The following is a 21,855-nucleotide window of genomic DNA, read 5'->3' as shown; positions in this document are numbered from 1 at the left end:
TATTGTTTTCTTTTCTTTGGCAAGTACCCTTTGTTTTTTGAGGGATATGTTATGTTTTTTTTTTTTACAAGTACAACATTTATTTGTAGCTGCAAGTGTTGAGAGGATATGTTAGCTAAGTGGTGCTGTCTGTATGAAATTCCCTTGTGCTCATATATATCAGTTCAGGTAGCTCTCTGTACATCTTATCCTGTCACCAATCACAAAAGCTGTAAAAATTAAAATAAAAGAGTCAACCACACTCAACTGCCAGTTGAAAATGATTGTCAAAATTATAAAATAAATTTATAAGAATGAAATTTGTTATGCAGTCTCTCAACAAAAATAACCAACTAAAAATTTTACAGTATCGTCATTCTAATTTTGATAACGTAATTTAATTTCTACAAATTTGTATAAAAATACAATTAAAAAATAATATATGAAGTAACATTATAAAAAAATAAGAATGATATGGTCTAATTTTAATTTTTATAAACTATTTTGTAATATCAAATTTTTTCGAATGTTATTTTAGTAGTTCGGTAATGGTATTAAAACTTAGGATAAATCACTACAAATATACTTGAATAATATTGGCACTGGAAAAAATATATTCGAATTTTATTATCAATAAAAATATCCTCAAATAATCTTAAAATATAACAAAAATATTAACATTAAATATTTATTTTTAAAATATTTTAAAAATTAAATTTTGATACAATTTTTTATAAGTATAATTAAAAAAAATAATATTTTTATTCTTAAAATTTGGTAATTTTTTTTGCTGAATATATATCTTTTTGTGATTTTTTTTTATCAATAACCAATAATACTTTTAAAAAATCACAAAAAATATATATTTATTAAAAAATCACCAAATTTTAAGAATATTAATATTTCATTTTTTTAATTATTCTTGCAAAAAATTACATCAAAATTCAATCTCTAAACTATTTTTTGAAAAATACATATTTAATGTTATTAGTTATTTTTATCGCATTTTAAAAATATTTTTGTCGATAATAAAATTCGAGTACGTTTTTGTCAGCACTAAAATTATTTAAGTGCATTTTTATTAGTTTATCCTAAAATTTAGAAGAGACAATATATATAGAGAAACACATAATAGTAGATCCACAACAATACCAAAAGTTCAAAAATTTTGTTTAAAATTATTTTTTTCCTTCATATTTGTATCATATAATAAAGTATTTAATTTATCACCTATATTAGGTATATATAAAAATCAATCATTAATATAAAATATATATTAAAATATAAAATATACATTAAAAATAAATTAAATAGCATATACATTTATACATAAAATACATAATAACTAATTATTATAGTTAATTTTAATGTTCACATATCATTTTGGTTAATTTAAATCACTTTTAACATTTTTCATACTTTTTGAGTAATGATTTAATTAATTACTCTCTCTGTTTTAAAATAAATATCGTTTTTTCTTTTTGAGTTGATTGAAAAATTATATATTTAAATAAATTTATTGTTTAAATATATTAACTTCTCAATAAATCTAAAAAATAAAAACCATTTATTTTAAAGTTAATCATATTACGTATATATTAAATTAGTCATCAAAATTAGTTATTATATATTTATGTATAAATATATATGTTATTTAATTTATTTTAATATATATTTTATATTAATAATTAATTTTTGTGTACAATTAACATTTTGTTTTTGAAATGGAGAGAGCATTAGAAATAAGTGTTTAATTACTAAGCATTTTTCACATTCATTCCTTAGCCTATATATATTTTATTCTTTTTTCCTTCCTACACTTCAATGAAACAAATACCCAACAATTAACCATGATATGGCACACACGCTTTGGCTTTGCCAATGCATTATAAGTAAACAACAAACAGTCTTAATTTTAAAATGGAACATATCCCAACTAGATTAGGATATCTGTGTAGATAGGAGTGTGATGGAATAAATAACCAATTATAATACATGACATTTCATCATTTTGTTGCATCATGTCCATCTGTTAGTAGCTATCATTGTCTAGACACACAATAATTGAGACAAATCCAAATGCCTTTTCTCATTTATCTTAAGCTAAAGATATATAACAGTAGCTTTAACTACCAAACACCAAACATCACAGTAAAAGAAAAAAAATATAGCCAAAGTATTTTCTTTTTCCTGTTACTCCTTTCCTACCGATAATCTATGTTTTTCTTTTTCAGAACTTTCATGTTCGGTTGACAATCCTGTTTAGATATAAAGTCATGCATTAAATGTAATCTTTTTAAAAAAACAAATCAACTTAGATTTGCTTGGCCAAAATAAAAGTAATTTTAATAATAAAAATACTATTTATACAACAAAATTAGTTACTAAAACTAATGTATTTGTATATAAATACATACACAATTTCGCTAGATAACGAATAAAGATATAATCAACAACAAATTAATAAATATTTTTAAATTGTATTCTATATTAATTAATTATCATTAATTAGTAATTATTTAAATTTTATTTTTAAAAAAAATAAAATTAATGATTATTAATTATAATTATTTAAAGTTAACTTGTTAAAAGTTGTTTATTTATACATTTTCATATACATATTATTTAATTTATTTTTAATATATATTTATATTCTAATATATAGTTTGTATTAATATCTGATGGTTGATTTTAATATATATTTTGTATGATTGTTTTAATAGTAGCATGATGATTCTGCACGTTTGTAAAGTTGTAATCAAGTACTACTGTTTATTCAATTTAATTCAGATTGCTGCTTTTGAAATTTAAATAATGTCCTACTGTTTATTCAATTCAATTAAGGGATTCGCAGTTATTAAATATATTTATCAATGAAATATTTATTTATTTATTTATTTATTTATTTATTTATTTAAACGTGCGACAGGCTGGATGTGCATGCCACACCATAAAGAGTTTCAATTGATAGGTGGTGTTATCATATTCACACATGCCATTATCAATGAACATAGATACTTAAGGATTTTCTGTTGATATTTGATACAAAACATGTTATGAATCTATGTTGGTTGCATAAAATGGGTAAAGCATATATAATTGACTATGGCTGAATAGGTGATGTTTAATTTTGAAAAACCTGGCGACTCAAATTGTGACAATTGTGTATTGCCACGCTTCTCCTTGTTTTTTTGGCACAGGACAATTTTCTTGTAGTGGTAGACTGGTAGTAGATCTAATATATGGGGTATAAAATATAAATTTTGCAATAAATTAGTAATATTTAATTATGTTATAGTATTTTGATTAGCAAGTATTTATGGGTGCCTAGTAAGTAAGGATGTTCTATAAAAAAAACCAATAAAAATAAAGCAACGATTTAAAAAGAAAAATAATTGAAAATCTTAGACCATTCTCCTAATTACCTTGTTTTAAGATCAGAATATAAAATGGCACTAATATCAGACTGCTAAAAATTGCTGGAACGAATTTCTTTCTTCATCTGACAGATTTTAATTTCTACCACGTACTTAACTCATGATCCATGACAATTTGTCATGTTCTTTTCTCTTTTCCTTAACTCCGAGTGAGTTTTATCCGCATGTGGTGGCCACTTGTTATAACTAGTTTGGTGGCATGGCATTAATTTATTTCAATAGGGTACGCAAGGAAGAAACAAGTTCTATCAGACATCAAAACATTAGCCAGATAGAAATTAAATTTGAATGTGTCATGGGAGGGTCCATTGCAATTTGACATTTAGGAAATAGGGTCTGTCATTTAAGTTATGTTATATATACATCACTTGTATATTTTTATTTTAAATATTAAAAGTAATTGATAAAAAAATATTTTATATATTATAAAATAAAGATAATACAAATATTATTACTCCTATTTTTGATAATACTATATATATATATATATATAAAGTGACATTAATGAAATAAGATTGACAATATTCATAAATTTGGGAACAAGGGTCATGGTGGGTCACCATTAACCTTCAAGGTAACATGCACTGCTTTTTCTGCCTCCTTTTAGACATTTTTTTATGTATAGCTCTTCCTTAGGACATGATTTTATTCATACTACTCTGTATGTGTATTACATAATTTGTGTACGTATGCATCTTACTTGATCATTATGTAAGGATTACGTAAATTAGTATCCAAGAAGAATTAGTTGCTACTAATTAATAATGTATTTTTTAAATCTATTACTTAACGCCATTTACATATGGGTCAAAAGTTCAAATTCGTGAATTTGTGGGTAAAAGTTAACTTACAGAAAGTTATGTAGTGTTTAGAAATCTGAGTTTTATGACCCATCTTTACTTGCCGAAGAATCATAGGAGGCCCGTGGCTTTCTTCAACAAAAAAGAAACCCACTGGCCTGCGGTGATTAACCTTCGAAGAAGCACAAAGAACTAACTTTTAAAGATTTAACATTGGACAATTTTTTTAAGGTAAAATATTATTTTAATTCAAGACGTTTAGGCTAAATTTTAATATAATTTTTATTTTATTTTATTTTTATAAAACTTCAAATTCTAGCAATTAATCACCAACGCTTTTAAAATCTAAAAAAAATTATTTATATTAGTGATTATTAGAAGGATCGATTTTACTTACATACTGAAATTGAACGTTATTGTCTTTTTAATATGTTAATTATTCGTGTCAAATTTATAATGAAATAATATTAAATCTATTTAAAACTTTTTAACACTAAAATAAGACGTTTGAAATGTTAGAAATTAAATTATGATTTAATTCAAATATTAGAAACTAAAATAGTATTTTATCTATTTTTTAATAATTTTTTTTTCATACTTCCTTTTTTTTAGATGATTTAGGAACACGGCCAAAAAAAACTCATCATTACCAACATTCCAACAATCAAGGCGTTAGAAATTTATTCAGCGACAGGCAAAATGTCGATAAATGCCCATCGATCATCTCTCCTTTTAGTAATTTTTGACTCAATTTGTTCTTTTTTATACTTAGTTTATCATTATACAAAATATAAAAATATTAATTTTTGTGTGTCTGTTCTTTGTGTCTTATTCTCAGTATTCTGTCTTATTCTATTCTCATAACTAAATGCGATCTTAAAATACAAGTTTGCTAAATCCTTACTTTAATTATTACCAATGGCTATGCTGTTAATAAAAGTGATTTTCTATTTTTTAAATTTAAATATCCTATATTAAAATAACAATGATATAACATGCAAGATTAATTAATTAACAATTTACCCAAATAAAAAATATTATAATAAATATAAATAAAAATTATTAAAACAATTTAAAAATAAACTAAAATATCAGTCACAGTTCTCGTTAATGAACTCGTAATTGCTCTCATCGTCTTTAGGAGTGAGCTCACAGGAAATGGGTGCATGGTCTTGCAGAAATATAAGTGGTTGATCACTAGAAGTAGAGCTAGGTATACGGGTCATGATCTATGAATCAACTCGTTTAATCCGCAATCTGCAGCAATATATAATATTAACAACCATGGATCAACTCGTTTAATCTGCAATTCATGGATCAACCTATTAACTCACTTTAAGTATATATAATATTAATAAAAATATATTTATATGGACTAAAAGCTAATAACCTATTTAAAATTTTTTTTCACCTCAGTATTTACTCTTTAACTCTTTAGTTAGACCTAAAATTGGCATAAATATCAATTTATTGTCATATAAATTTGTGTCTTTTTCTATGACCATTCCTTTTTCAATATTTTAGTCATAACTCATGAATTTAATAATAGTAATACAAAAAAAAAGAAAACAGAAAAAATTTATGATTTGAGTTGGCTATAAAACCGCAGACCAATGCGGTGCTGACACTGGTCTCTCTCAAAGCAACCCATATATATTGCGAGTTAGCCCCCACTCGGTCCGTTAATATTTAACTGTTGTGGTATCAGCTAAACAGACTGGGCTGACCCGTACACCCACCTCTAACTAGACGTCCATAAGAAAAGTGAATAAAGTAGCTTGATACAACTAAATGAGTCGTTCTGCATAGACTGCATGAAGGTCTACATCTGGCCAAACGAGCTCCTCATCTCGGTCATGGTATAGTTATGATTAGAGACAACCTATTGTCTCTAGTGAGAATATGCCTCCATTTATCACTCTCGATATGGTAGTGCACCTCTAGTAGTTTGACATACGTCAACTGCTCCATATGCTAGGTAAAACTTCCTATTGAGTAAATTGATCTCCTTTCTCATGTTTAACTATTAATATAGTGATCTTGTGGTGTCCCTCACTCTGTGAAGCAAGGTATGGTGTTAGTGTTGATACGACCTATGCGATACAATTTGCCACATTTCTGCTCACGGACCTTCTATATCTAGACGTTATCTTGCGAAACAAGAGCTTTGTATGTCGTGGAGCCTCTACTTTGCAACAACCTACTTGTGGCCAATGTCCCTGCTAGCCTCGACCTTGACCCTTGTTTGATTTTAATTTCCTGTGATCTAGTACTCCTTCAGTTGAGCAAGAATGTCCCGAGAAATTCAATTCATCAAGGCACCCTTGTGATAGATGTCAAAAAGCATGTCCCAAAGGTGCTTGGCTACTAGGGTTCAAAATTCGTGCAAATCGACTCATTAATCTCGCTAATAAAGGGTGAGTCGTGCTTGAAAATCACTAAAGAAAACGCTGAGTACCATCATATTTACTGTCAGATTTAGCGTCGCACATTAGCGACGATTTTATCGACGGATTTGTGGACAGTTTTGATGTGAAATTCGTTCAATTTGTTACCGGCAGATTTCAGTTTCCGACAGTAAAATCGCGAGTAATACCTGGAGAAAAAACGGGAGAAATAGGCACGGCATTTAGCGTGGGATTTACCGTCGGAGCAATACGCTGGTAAACCCATTTTATTGAAATGATGTGTTTTGGTGACCTGCAACGAGTTATCGTCGGATTTATCCACCGGTAAATCTGATGGCAACGAGCCCTAAAATTCAAAGCGCAAATCCTCTCCCCCTTCCTTTCGAAATTTTTTAGCTCTCTCCAAGCTCTCTTCTCCCTTTCTCTCTCTCTAACTGCCGCGTCTCCCTGCCGTCCGTCCTCAGCCCCGCTGCCGCCTGCCCTTTCGTCAGCTCTATCAACCTATTCTTCCTCTCCCCTCCGTCAACCGTGACTCATTCTTTCTCTCTGTTCGTCTCCCACCGTCGCCATCCAGTACTGTTGTCGTCGCCGTCTAGCACCAACGTGACTCCTACTTTTTCTCTATTCTCCCCTTAGGTTCCATGATTCCTTTTTTTCTTATTTAAGTTAATTTAGGATTTAGTTATATGTTAATTTAGCATTAAGTTAATTTAGAATTTAGAATTTGGTTATTATATGCTAATTTAGGATTTAGGATGAAGTTAATTTAAGATTTAGGAATTAGTTATATGTTAATGTAGGATTTAGAATTTGATTATTATATGCTAATTTAGGGTTTGACTATTATATGCTAATTTAAGGTTTAGCATTGGTGGACGAAATTGTGATCATGCTTGTATTATTTGTGATCAATATTCTAATTATTTTGAGATGAAGGCTTCTAAGGAGCAGCAGCTGAATTCACAACTCCGTTCAACTAACCAGCAAGTGTACTGGGTCGTCCAAGTAATACCTTACGTGAGTAAGGGTCGAATCCACAGAGATTGTTGGTATGAAGCAAGCTATGGTCACCTTGTAAATCTCAGTTAGGGAGCTTAAAAGGGTAATTGTGATTATTGGACTAAATTATAAAATAAAAAGGAAATACATAATAAAAGGGATAGAATACTTATGCAGATTCATTAGTAGAGGTATCAGTTAAGTATATGAAGATGCTGTATGACTCAAGGACGCCTGCCTTCCCACTGCTTCTACTCAATCCTTCTTACTCCTTTCCATGGCAAGCTTTGTATAGGGGTTCACCATCAGCTGTGGCTACTTTCATCCTCTCGGGGAAATATCCTATGCGGCTGTCACTCGCACAGCTAACCAGTCTGGAGGCATCACCCATGGTTGATGGCTACATCCCATCCTCGCAGTGAAAGCTAATGCTCACGCACTCTGTCACAGTACGGCCAATCACCGGTTGGTTCCCGCTCCTACTGGAATAGAATCCCTTGATTCTTTTGCGTCTGTCACTAACGCCCAGCAGGTTGCAAGTTTGAAGCACGTCACAGTCATTCATTACCGGAATCCTACTCGGAATACCACAGACAAGGTGAGACTTTCCGGATTCCCAGGATCCTACTCGGAACACCACAGACAAGGTTGGACTTTCCGGATCCTCATAAATGCCGCCATCTATCTAGCTTATACCACGAAGATTCTGTTGGGGAATCTAAGAGATACACATTCAAGCTCGGTTGCATGTAGAACGAAAGTGGTTGTCAATCACACGCGTTCATAAGTGAGAATAATAATGAGGGTTATCTAACTCATTACATTCATCATGTTCTTGGGTACGAATGAATATCTTGGAATAAGAATAAGATAGAGACCGAATAAAAGAAAATAGAACTTCATTGATACTTGAGGTACAGCAGAGCTCCACACCCTTAATCTATGGTGTGCAGAAACTCCACCGTTGAAAATACATAAGCAAAGGGTTCAGGCATGGCCGAATGGCCAGCCCTCTCCATGATCAAGTGACCGAATGAATAAAGAGTTTACAGTGGTCAAAAGATGTCTAATACAATAGATAAATGTCCTATATATACTAGACTAGCTTCTAGGGTTTACATGAGTAAGTAATTGATGCATAAATTCACTTCCGGGGCCCACTTGGTGTGTGCTTGGGCTGAGCTTGATCAATCCACGAGCTAAGGCATTTCTTGGCGTTGAACTTTGAGTTATGACGTGTTTTGGGCGTTCAACTCCGGATCATGACGTTTTTCTGGCGTTTAACTCCAGACAGCAGCATGAACTTGGCGTTTAACGCCAAGTTATGTCGTCATTCTTCGAATAAAGCATGGACTATTATATATTGCTGGAAAGCCCTGGATGTCTACTTTCCAACGCCGTTGAGAGCGCGCCAATTGGAGTTCTGTAGCTCCAGAAAATCCATTTCGAGTGCAGGGAGGTCAGAATCCAACAGCATCAGCAGTCCTTTTGTCAGCCTTTTTCAGAGTTTTGCTCAAATCCCTCAATTTCAGTCAGAATTTACCTGAAATCACAGAAAAACACACAAACTCATAGTAAAGTCCAGAAATGTGAATTTAACATAAAAACTAATGAAAACATCCCTAAAAGTAGCTTAAACTTACTAAAAACTATGTAAAAACAATGCCAAAAAGCGTATAAATTATCCGCTCATCACAACACCAAACTTAAATTGTTGCTTGTCCCCAAGCAACTGAAAATCAAATAGGATAAAAAGAAGAGAATATACTATAAAGTCCAAAATATCAATGAATATTAATTTAATTACATGAGCGGGACTTGTAATTTTTTTGCTTCTGAACAGTTTTGGCATCTCACTTTTTCCTTTGAAGTTCAGAGTGATTGGCATCTCTGGGAACTTAGAATTTGGGATAGTGTTATTGACTTTCCTAGTTAAGCATGTTGATTCTTGAACACAGCTACTTTTGAGTCTTGGCTGTGGCCCTAAGCACTTTGTTTTCCAGTATTACCACCGGATACACAAATGCCACAGACATATAACTGGGTGAACCTTTTCAGATTGTGACTTAGCTTTGCTAAAGTCCCCAGTTAGTGGTGTCCAGAGCTCTTAAGCACACTCTTTTGCTTTGGATCACGACTTTAACCACTCAGTCTCAAGCTTTTCACTTGGACCTTCATGACACAAGCACATGGTTAGGGACAGCTTGATTTAGCCGCTTAGGCCTGGATTTAATTTCCTTGGGCCCTCCTATCCATTGATGCTCAAAGCCTTGGATCCTTTTTTTTTAAATTTTTGCAAAAACTTTTTTTTTCACTGCTTTTTCTTGCTTCAAGAATCAATTTCATGATGTTTTTCAGATCATCAATAACATTTCTCTTTGTTCATCATTCTTTCAAGAGCCAACAATTTTAACACTCATAAACAACAAGATCAAAAGACATATGCACTGTTCAATCATTCATTCAGAAAACAAAAATATTGTCACCACATCAATATAATTAAACTAAATTCAATAATAATTTCGAAAATTATGTACTTCTTGTTCTTTTGAATTAAAACATTTTTCTTTTAAGAGAGGTGAAGGACTAATGGATTTTATTTCATAGCTTTAAGGCATGGTTACACACTAATGATCATGAAAGAAAGACACAAAACATAGATAAACATAATACTTAAAAACCGAAAAACAGAAAGAAATAAAGAACAAGGAATGAATCCACCTTTAGTGGCGTCTTCTTCTTGAAGGACCAATGATGTTCTTCAACTCTTCTATGTCCCTTCCTTGCCTTTGTTGCTCCTCCCTTATTGCTCTTTGATCTTCTCTTATTTCTTGGAGAATGATGGAGTGCTCATGATGTTCCACCCTTAATTGTTCAACATTATGGCTCAAATCTTCTAAAGAGGTATTGAGTTGCTCCCAATAGTTGTTGGGAGGAAAGTGCATTCCTTGAGGCATTTGTTGATGATGAACTTCCTCATGTTCTTCTTGATGGCCGTGAGGAACTTCTCTTGATTGCTCCATCCTTTTCTTGGTGATGGGCTTGTCTTCTTCAATGGAGACATCTCCTTCTATGATAACTCCAGCTGAGTAACATAGATGGCATATAAGGTGGGGGAAGGCTAGCCGTGCCATGTGTGAAGGCTTGTCAGCTATTTTGTAGAGTTCATTGGAGATGACTTCATGAACTTCCACCTCCTCTCCAATCATGATGCTATGAACCATGATGGCCCGATCCACAGTAACTTCAGATCGGTTGCTTGTAGGGATGATGGATCTTTGAATGAACTCCAACCATCCTCTAGCTACAGGCTTGAGGTCCAGTCTTCTTAGTTGGACTGGCTTGCCTTTGGAGTCTACTCTCCATTGGGCGCCTTCCACACATATGTCCATAAGGACTTGGTCCAACCTTTGGTTAAAGTTGACCCTTCTTGTGTAGGGGCGTTCATCACCTTGCATCATGGGTAAGTGAAACGCCAACCTCACATTTTCCGGACTAAAATCCAAGTATTTCCCCCTAACCATTGTGAGATAATTCTTTGGGCTTGGGTTCATACTTTGGTCATGGTTCCTAGTGATCCATGCATTGGCATAGAACTCTTGAACCATTAGAATTCCGACTTGTTGCATGGGGTTGGCTAAGACTTCCCAACCTCTTCTTTGAATTTCATGTCGGATCTCCGGATACTCATTTTTCTTGAGCTTGAAAGGGACCTCAGGGATCACTTTCTTCTTTGCCACAACATCATAGAAGTGGTCTTGATGGCTTTTGGAGATAAATCTCTCCTTCTCCCAAGACTCGGATGTGGAAGCTTTTGCTTTCCCTTTCCCTTTTCTTGAGGAAACTCCGGCCTTAGGTGCCATTGGTAATGGAAAAAAAAAGCTTATGCTTTTACCACACCAAACTTAAAAGTTTGCTCGTCCTCGAGCAAGAAAGAAAAGAAAAGTAGAAGGAGAAGAAGAGAATATGGAGGAGAGGGAGAGAGTAGGTTCGGCTATATGGGAGAAGAAGGTATTTGTGTTGTGTGAAAATGATGAAGAAAGGAAGGGTATATATAGGGAGAGGGGAGGGTATAGGTTCGGCCAATTTGGGTGGGAATGGATGGGAAAGTGAATTTGAATTTTATGGAGGTAGGTGGGGTTTATGGGGAAGAGGGGGTTGATGTGAATGGTGAATGGGGTAATTGGGAAGAGGAATTGAGGTGATTGATGAAGAAGATGTTGGGAAGTGTGACATGGGGAAGAGTAATCACATTCACAAAAACTAGGATTAGAAGGTAAGGTGTGAATATGTTAGGTGGGGATCCTGTGGGGTCCACAGATCCTGAGGTGAGGATCCTGTGGGGTCCACAGATCCTGAGGTGAAAACAAATACCATTCCTTCACCATATAGGCATGTAACATGCCTCCATGCATCATCCTGGCGTTCAAACGCCCATTTGTGCATGTTCTGGGCGTTCAACGCCCATGTAATGCATGTTTCTGGCGTTGAACGCCAGTTTCATGCTTGTTTCTAGCGTTCAGCGCCAGACTGTCCTCTTCGTGCACCATCCTGGCGTTTAACGCCAGGTTGTTGCTTGTATTGGGCGTTCAGCGCCAGAATGGTGCTCTGTTCTGGCGTTGAACGCCAGACAGATGCATCTTACTGGCGTTGAACGCCAGTCTGTGCTACCTCCAGGGTGAAAAATTTTTTTCTTCTGTTTTTGACTCTGTTTTTAATTTTTTTGAATTTTTCGTGACTCCTCATGATCATGTGCCTAATAAAACACAAAAATAACAAAGAAACAAAATAAAATAAAATTAGATAAATAGAATTGGGTTGCCTCCCAACAAGCGCTTCTTTAATGTCAATAGCTTGACAGTGGCTCTCATGGAGCCACAAGGTGATCAGGTCAACTTAAGTGTGGTATTCCCAACACCAAACTTAGAGTTTGGATATGGGGTTTGAACACCAAACTTAGAGTTTGGTTGTGGCTTCACAACACCAAACTTAGAGTTTGACTGTGTGGGCTCTTCTTGACTCTGAACTGAGAGAAGCTCTTCATGCTTACTCTCTTTTGTCACAGAGGGATGGCCATGTGCCTGAAACACAAGGTAGTCCCCATTCAATTGAAGGACTAACTCACCTCTGTTGACATCTATCACAGCTCCTGCTGTGGCTAGGAAAGGTCTTCCTAGGATGATGCATTCATCATCTTCCTTCCTAGTGTCAAGGATTATGAAATCAGTGGGGATGTAAAGGCCTTCAACCCTTACTAGCACGTCCTCCACTATTCCATAAGCTTGTCTTATGGACTTATCTGCCAATTGTAATGAGAACAAGGCAGGTTGTACCTCAATGATCCCCAGCTTCTCCATTACAGAGAGTGGCATAAGATTTATCCCTGACCCCAGATCACATAGAGCTTTTTCAAAGCTCATGGTGCCAATGGTACAAGGTATTAGAAACTTGCCAGGATCTTGTTTCTTTTGAGGTAGAGTTCTCTGAATCCAAGTATCTAGTTCACTAATGAGCAAGGGAGGTTCACTTTCCCAAGTCTCACTACCAAACAGCTTGGCATTCAGCTTCATGATAGCTCCTAAGTATTGAGCAACTTGCTCTCCAGTCACATCTTCATTCTCTTCAGAGGATGAATATTCTTCAGAGCTCATGAATGGCAGAAGGAGATTTAAAGGAATCTCTATGGTCTCTAGATGAGCCTCAGATTCCCCAGGATCCTTAATAGGAAACTCCTTCTTGCTTGAGGAACGTCCCAGGAGGTCTTCCTCACTAGGATTTTCGTCCTCCTCCTCCCTTGTGCATTCGGCCACTTTGACTATGTCAATGGCCTTGCACTCTCCTTTTGGATTTTCTTCTGTATTGCTTGGGAGAACACTGGGAGGCGTTCAATAACTTTCTTACTCAGCTGGCCCACTTGTGCCTCCAGATTTCTAATGGAGGATCTTGTTTCATTCATGAAACTGAAAGTGGCCTTTGACAGATCAGAGACTATATTGGCTAAATTAGAATTGTTTTGTTCAGAATTCTCTGTCTGTTGCTGAGAAGATGATGGATATGGCTTACTATTATTCAGCCTGTTGCATCCACCATTGTTAAAACCTTGTTGAGGTTTTTGTTGATCCTTCCATGAGAAATTTGGATGATTTCTCCATGATGAGTTATAGGTGTTTCCATAAGGTTCACCTAAGTAATTAACCTCTGCTATGGCAGGGTTTTCAGGATCATAAGCTTCTTCAGAAGCTACCTCTCTAGGACTGTTGGATGCATGTTGCAATCCATTCAGATTCTGAGAGATCATGTTGACCTGTTGAGTCAACATTTTGTTCTGAGCCAATATGGCATTCAGAGTATCAATTTCAAGAACTCCTTTCTTCTGAGGTACCCCATTATTCACGGAATTCCTCTCAGAGGTGTACATAAACTGGTTGTTTGCAACCATGTCAATGAGTTCTTGAGCCTCTTCAGGCGTTTTCTTCAGGTGAATAGATCCACCTGCAGAATGGTCTAGTGACATTTTCGAAAACTCAGAGAGACCATAATAGAATATATCTAATATGGTCCATTCTGAAAACATGTCAGATGGACATCTCTTGGTCAGCTGCTTGTATCTCTCCCAAGCTTCATAGAGGGATTCACCATCTTTTTGTTTGAAGGTTTGAACATCCACTCTCAGCTTGCTCAGCTTTTGAGGAGGAAAGAATTTATCTAAGAATGCAGTGACAAGCTTATCCCATGAGTCCAGGCTATCTTTGGGTTGTGAATCCAACCATACTCTAGCTCTGTCTCTTACAGCAAAAGGGAAAAGCAAGAGTCTGTAGACTTCAGGATTAACTCCATTCGTCTTTACAGTGTCACAGATCTGCAAGAACTCAGTTAAAAACTGATAGGGATCTTCAGATGGAAGTCCATAAAACTTGCAGTTTTGTTGCATTAAAGCAACTAGTTGAGGCTTAAGCTCAAAGTTATTGGCTCCAATGGCAGGAATGGATATGCTTCTTCCATCAAACTTGGACGTTGGCTTAGTGAAGTCACCAAGCATTCTCCTTGCATTGTTATTATTATTTTCGGTCATCTCCTTCTCTTGTTCGAAAATTTCAAGAAGGTCTCTTCTGGATTGTTGTAATTTAGCTTCTCTTAATTTTCTCTTCAGAGTCCTTTCAGGTTCTGGATCAATTTCAATAAGAGTGCCTTTATCCTTGTTCCTGCTCATATGAAAGAGAAGAAAACAAGAAAAGAAAAAGGGATCCTCTATGTCACAGTATAGAGATTCCTTTATGTTAGTAGAAGAAGAAAGGGGTATAAGAAAGAAGAAGGAAGGATTCGGATTTTTGGAAGAAGAGAGGTGAAGAGAATTGTTAGTGATTAATTAATTAAATAGAAGAAGAGAGGAGGAAAGAAATTTCGAAAATAATTTTGAAAAAGAAGTTAGTAATTTTCGAAAATTAAAGATAAATGTAATTGAAATTAAAATTTGAAACAATTAGTTAATTAGAAAGAATTTTTGAAAAAGAGAGAGATATTTTCGAAAATAGAAGAGAGAGAAGTAGTTAGGTGGTTTTGAAAAAGATAAGAAACAAACAAAAAGTTAGTTAGTTGATTGAAAAAGATCTGAAATCAAATTTGAAAAAGATAAGAAGATAAGAAGTTAGATAAGATATTTTGAAATCAAATTTTGAAAAATATAAAATTTTGAAAAAGATAAGATAAAAAGATAAGATTTTTTTTCAAAAATTTTAAAATTATTTGCTTCACTAACAAGAAACTACAAGATAAGATTCTAGAATTTAAAGATTGAACCTTTCTTAACAAGAAAGTAACAAACTTCAAATTTTTGAACCAATCACATTAATTATTAGTGAATTTTTGAAAATTAGATATAAAGATAAGAAAAAGATTTTGAAAATATTTTTTTTTTTAAAAAATAAATTTTGAAAATTTTCGAAAATAATAAAAAAAATTGAAAAAGATATGATTTTTGAAAAAGATTTTGAAAAGATAAGATTTTTAAAATTGAAATTTTGACTTGACTTGTAAGAAACAACTAATTTTGAAAATATTTGACCAAGTCAACCCAAAATTTCGAAATTTTGGAGGGAAATAAGGAAAAGATATTTTTGATTTTTAAATTTTTAAGGAAAAACACAAAAATGACCCAAAACTTGAAAATTTTGGATCAAGACACAAGATGCATGCAAGAATGCTATGAATGTCAAGATGAACACCAAGAACACTATGAAGATCATGATGAACATCAAGAACATAATTTTGAAAAATTTTTGATGCAAAGAAAACATGCAAGACACCAAACTTAGAAATCTTTAATGTATGAAAAATATGAATGCAAAAATGCACATGAAAAACAACAAAAAACACAAAATAAGAAATTATCAAGATCAAACAAGAAGACTTGTCAAGAACAACTTGAAGATCATGAAGAACACTATGAATGCATGGAATTTTCGAAAAATGCAAGAAAAATTTTAAAAGCGTGCAATTGACACCAAACTTAAAAATTAACATAAGATTCAAACAAGAAACACCAAATATTTTTGATTTTTATGATTTTCTACTTTTTTTTTGTATTTTTATTTTGATTTTTTTTTTCGAAAATATTTTTGAAGAAAACGAAAAAGAAAAGAAAAATTTTGAAAAAGATTTTTGAAAAGAAAATTACCTAATCTGAGCAACAAGATGAACCGTCAGTTGTCCATACTCGAACAATCCCCGGCAACGGCGCCAAAAACTTGGTGGACGAAATTGTGATCATGCTTGTATTATTTGTGATCAATATTCTAATTATTTTGAGATGAAGGCTTCTAAGGAGCAGCAGCTGAATTCACAACTCCGTTCAACTAACCAGCAAGTGTACTGGGTCGTCCAAGTAATACCTTACGTGAGTAAGGGTCGAATCCACAGAGATTGTTGGTATGAAGCAAGCTATGGTCACCTTGTAAATCTCAGTTAGGGAGCTTAAAAGGGTAATTGTGATTATTGGACTAAATTATAAAATAAAAAGGAAATACATAATAAAAGGGATAGAATACTTATGCAGATTCATTAGTAGAGGTATCAGTTAAGTATATGAAGATGCTGTATGACTCAAGGACGCCTGCCTTCCCACTGCTTCTACTCAATCCTTCTTACTCCTTTCCATGGCAAGCTTTGTATAGGGGTTCACCATCAGCTGTGGCTACTTTCATCCTCTCGGGGAAATATCCTATGCGGCTGTCACTCGCACAGCTAACCAGTCTGGAGGCATCACCCATGGTTGATGGCTACATCCCATCCTCGTAGTGAAAGCTAATGCTCACGCACTCTGTCACAGTACGGCCAATCACCGGTTGGTTCCCGCTCCTACTGGAATAGAATCCCTTGATTCTTTTGCGTCTGTCACTAACGCCCAGCAGGTTGCAAGTTTGAAGCACGTCACAGTCATTCATTACCGGAATCCTACTCGGAATACCACAGACAAGGTGAGACTTTCCGGATTCCCAGGATCCTACTCGGAACACCACAGACAAGGTTGGACTTTCCGGATCCTCATAAATGCCGCCATCTATCTAGCTTATACCACGAAGATTCTGTTGGGGAATCTAAGAGATACACATTCAAGCTCGGTTGCATGTAGAACGAAAGTGGTTGTCAATCACACGCGTTCATAAGTGAGAATAATAATGAGGGTTATCTAACTCATTACATTCATCATGTTCTTGGGTACGAATGAATATCTTGGAATAAGAATAAGATAGAGACCGAATAAAAGAAAATAGAACTTCATTGATACTTGAGGTACAGCAGAGCTCCACACCCTTAATCTATGGTGTGCAGAAACTCCACCGTTGAAAATACATAAGCAAAGGGTTCAGGCATGGCCGAATGGCCAGCCCTCTCCATGATCAAGTGACCGAATGAATAAAGAGTTTACAGTGGTCAAAAGATGTCTAATACAATAGATAAATGTCCTATATATACTAGACTAGCTTCTAGAGTTTACATGAGTAAGTAATTGATGCATAAATTCACTTCCGGGGCCCACTTGGTGTGTGCTTGGACTGAGCTTGATCAATCCACGAGCTAAGGCATTTCTTGGCGTTGAACTTTGAGTTATGACGTGTTTTGGGCGTTCAACTCCGGATCATGACGTTTTTCTGGCGTTTAACTCCAGACAGCAGCATGAACTTGGCGTTTAACGCCAAGTTACGTCGTCATTCTTCGAATAAAGCATGGACTATTATATATTGCTGGAAAGCCCTGGATGTCTACTTTTCAACGCCGTTGAGAGCGCGCCAATTGGAGTTCTGTAGCTCCAGAAAATCCATTTCGAGTTCAGGGAGGTCAGAATCCAACAACATCAGCAGTCCTTTTGTCAGCCTTTTTCAGAGTTTTGCTCAAATCCCTCAATTTCAGTCAGAATTTACCTGAAATCACAGAAAAACACACAAACTCATAGTAAAGTCCAGAAATGTGAATTTAACATAAAAACTAATGAAAACATCCCTAAAAGTAGCTTAAACTTACTAAAAACTATGTAAAAACAATGCCAAAAAGCGTATAAATTATCCGCTCATCAAGCATCAAGTTAATTTAGAATTTAGGATTTGGTTATCATATGCTAATTTAGGATTTAGGATTTCAGAATTAGTTATATGTTAATTTATGATTTTGGATTTGATTATTATATGCTAATTTCGGATTTAGGGTTAAAGTTAATTTAGAATTTAGGAATTGGTAATCATATGTTAATTTAGGATTTAGGATGAAGTGAAAGATGCTTGAATTTTGAAGTAGGAAATGTACCAAAAAATGTTACAAGCCTTAAGTTCATACAATGTACTTACCTATATTATGTAGTTTTTAATAGTAGCAATAGTTAACTCTAAAGCTTGTAAATTTGCCTACCTATGAAAACAAGTTATTATAATATCTTAGAAATATTGTGAATTTAATTGTGTTCTGACTGATAATGCTGTGGATTGAGGTTGGTTGGATTTGTGAGAACCGTAAAAGTGGATATATGTCAAATTTTAGGAGAAGTTATGTCAATTTTTTTTTAAATAATCTAAATATTGAATGATTTAAACTCTTTAATTGAATTAAATAAATTATTGTGTTAGACATTGTATTATTATACGTACAACATTACATATATAGTACGAATTCAAGTATGAAAAAAAGTTAATATATTCTACTAGAAATGTTGTGAATTTAATTGTGTTTTGACATATATTGTGGATTGAGGTTGGTTGGATTTGTGAAAACCGTAAAGGTGGATATATGTCAAATTTTAGGGGAGGTTATGTCAAAATTTTTTTTTGAAATAATCTAAATGTTGAATGATTTGCGTAGTATATATGTTGACTAGTGTTAATAATATATTCTCTTTGCAGACATGACGATAGGTAGTAGAGGTAGATCGAGTAGGTCTTGTGGTCATGGTAGAAGGAGGGCTTCCACCAAATCCCTAGGGACTGTTCATTTATCGCCCTCTACCCCAACTACCCTGTCGACTCTTGTGATGTCACAAGCAGGTCCAGGGGATTAGCAGTTTATCATGGTCCCAAACTCAAACTACATGCCTCCTTTTGATACACGCCGTTGCAAATCCAACGATATATACTGCGGTGGGTGATTCTTTCAGTGACCCCTAGCAGGATGTCCCTCCACCACCACCCCTCATCCGGTTGAAAATTTGACCCGATGGCATGCAGGCGTGAGTACATACAATTTTTTAATCTTACATTTGTTAATCTTAAGTTTATGTGTTTATATGTGTCCGTTAATGTTAGATTTTTTCTCTAATAGATTTGCACCAAACAATAATGTTTGCACACAAGAGATCTCCGAAGTCATTAACTCAATGTATGACCACCCGTGGCCGAGGTATATGATGATCCCGGCTGAGACCAGAGAGCGGTGGTTTCAGAAGTGGGAGGTAAGAATCCAATAATATTGAATTAATTAACTGTATTTGAACTGTGTTTTATCCCGACTAAATAATGTTGTTGAATCACTTTGTGCAGTTGAAATTCATATGGGATGTGGAACATAATCTTATAATCAGGAAGATTTACGACCACCGGGCAGCTAAACCAATTCAGCAAATGATGAGTGACGTTCAGCAGAGGTGCGACCACCTAACGAGATGGATCCGTCCATCCATCAAGCAGGAACTGGAGGTCCATTTTAGAAATAATGAGGGGTTCAAGCATCGCCGTCTGATGAACGTCACTAACAGGGCTTTGTTCAGGTCGTCGAAGTATACGGGTGGATCGGTGATCTTAATAAAGACGAAGAGCAGACTGGTAATTAGTTTGGTAATGTTTAATTTTTTTAATAGTTACTTGAATTAGTTGTTTAATTTGTTGATTTATTTTATTGGTTGATATAATTTGTAGTCTAAGTTGTTGGATCGTGAGGCGACACTGGCGGAGACCACCTTTGAACCCCGCAAGAATCGTTGCTTCGGGTTGGGGTCGTTCTTCGCCAGTGGCCTCCACTTCTCCGTGTTGGTGATGATTGGATTTTTGACGGTTTAGAATTTCACTAATAAAATCTCGTTGTAAAGTATAGTTTCTAAACCAAGCAATAATCCTTTCATACAAAAAGTTGTTTGTCACTAGTACAAACCCCTAGAATTTATAAACCGAAGTATTCAAACCTCGGGTCATTCTCCCTAGGAATTGTAATGAAGTGTCTTGTTATTGGTTGTGAGTTATTTTTGGGGTTTTGATAAGAAGCATGAAAGATAAATGGCAAGAAAGTAAACTGAGGCCTAAAAAGGTCTTGGCAAGGGTTGGTGGTCAAGGATCTCTATCCTAATCACTAACCACAATATGAGAATTGGCAAGGATTAATCCCATTAAATCATCCTCTAACTAGTAGTAAAGGAAAGTCAAATGAGCTATATCAATCCTAGTCCATAAGTCCTAACTCTCCACCAATTCAATTAGTGAGAACTAGAGTCAATGGCTCCCAATCATCAATCACTTGGACATTAGTAACTCAAGAGTTCCTAAGTTACCTTTCCAAGCCAAGAGTATAAAATTCTACTCTAAAATCCAACCAAGCATTTCATCAAACACTTGGAAGGCATAAAAGGAAAGCATAGTAAATTGACAACAAGAATTAATTCTAACAACAATCAAATGTAAAGAATTAACAACAACAATTAAAGGAAACAAGATCTACATGAATTACCTCTTATTGAATTGAAAGAGAAAGGAAGGAACAAAAGTAGATCTACAACAAAACATAAGAACAACATAAAGGAAATTACAAGAAAAGAATGGAAGAAGAATGAATGTAACTACAAAGAATTGAGAGATAGAAGTGGAAGAAATCAAAGATTAAAACCTAGATCTAAGAACTAAACCTAATCCTAATCCTAATCCTAGAGAGAAGTGAGAGCTTCTCTCTCTAGAAACTAACTCTAACTACTCCTAATGAGTGTGTAATGAATGGAATCCCCCCTTGCTCTTCAATCCTTGGCTTTAAATAGCATCTTTGGCGCCAAAGTTGGTTAGGATTGGGCCCCACAACCCTTCAGAATTCGTTGGTCACGTTTTCATTAAAAAAATCATAAACCAACACCGACGCGTACGCGCACATCACGCGTACGCGTCCATGGGGTAATTCGCAGGTGCGCGCAAGCTCCAAGTGCGCGTGCGCGTCCATGGGCGAGTTCAACTTCTTTGACTTTTCATGATTTCTCCACTTTGCATGCTTTCCCTCTTCACTCCTTTGATCCATTCCTAGCCCTTTTCAATCTGAAATCACTAACAAACATATCAAGGCATCTAGTGGAATCAAAGGGAGATTAAAACCATCAAATTAAGGGTCTAAAAGCATGTTTTCACATCTAAGCACAAATAAGGAGACAATCACAAAACCATGCTATTTCATTGAATAAATGTGGGTAAAAGGTGATAAAATCTCTTAAAATCAATACAAGATAAACCGTCAAAATGGGGTTTGTCAACCTCCCCACACTTAAACCAAGCATGTCCTCATGCTTAAACCAAGAATGAAGTAAAGGTATGGCATTTATTTAATGGAACTACCTATATGCAACTATCTAAATGAATGCAATTGCTTGGTCAAAATAAATCAATTCCCAAGAAGCATATATACACAAGGGCTAAGGACTAGCAAGTCTAATCCACAATTGAATTGAGTTATTAAATATTTTTACAAACTTGCATGAAAAGATGATCATAGGTGAAAACATGTAAT

The 21,855-nt window shown here is 34.6% G+C and overlaps 1 non-coding gene across 1 annotated transcript; it reads left to right on the top strand.

Moving 5' to 3' along the window:
• The first annotated feature begins 14,195 nt into the window (after positions 1-14,195).
• Positions 14,196-14,299, top strand: LOC130938492 (small nucleolar RNA R71). Its single transcript, XR_009069655.1, has one exon. It is a non-coding gene; the product is annotated as a small nucleolar RNA R71 (small nucleolar RNA).
• Positions 14,300-21,855: the final 7,556 nt, after the last annotated feature.

Source organism: Arachis stenosperma, chromosome 6 (genome assembly GCF_014773155.1).
Source record: "Arachis stenosperma cultivar V10309 chromosome 6, arast.V10309.gnm1.PFL2, whole genome shotgun sequence".
Lineage (NCBI taxonomy): Eukaryota > Viridiplantae > Streptophyta > Magnoliopsida > Fabales > Fabaceae > Arachis > Arachis stenosperma.
The sequence above is the reverse complement of the archived record's forward strand: the minus strand, read 5'-3'. Positions and strand labels throughout refer to the sequence as shown.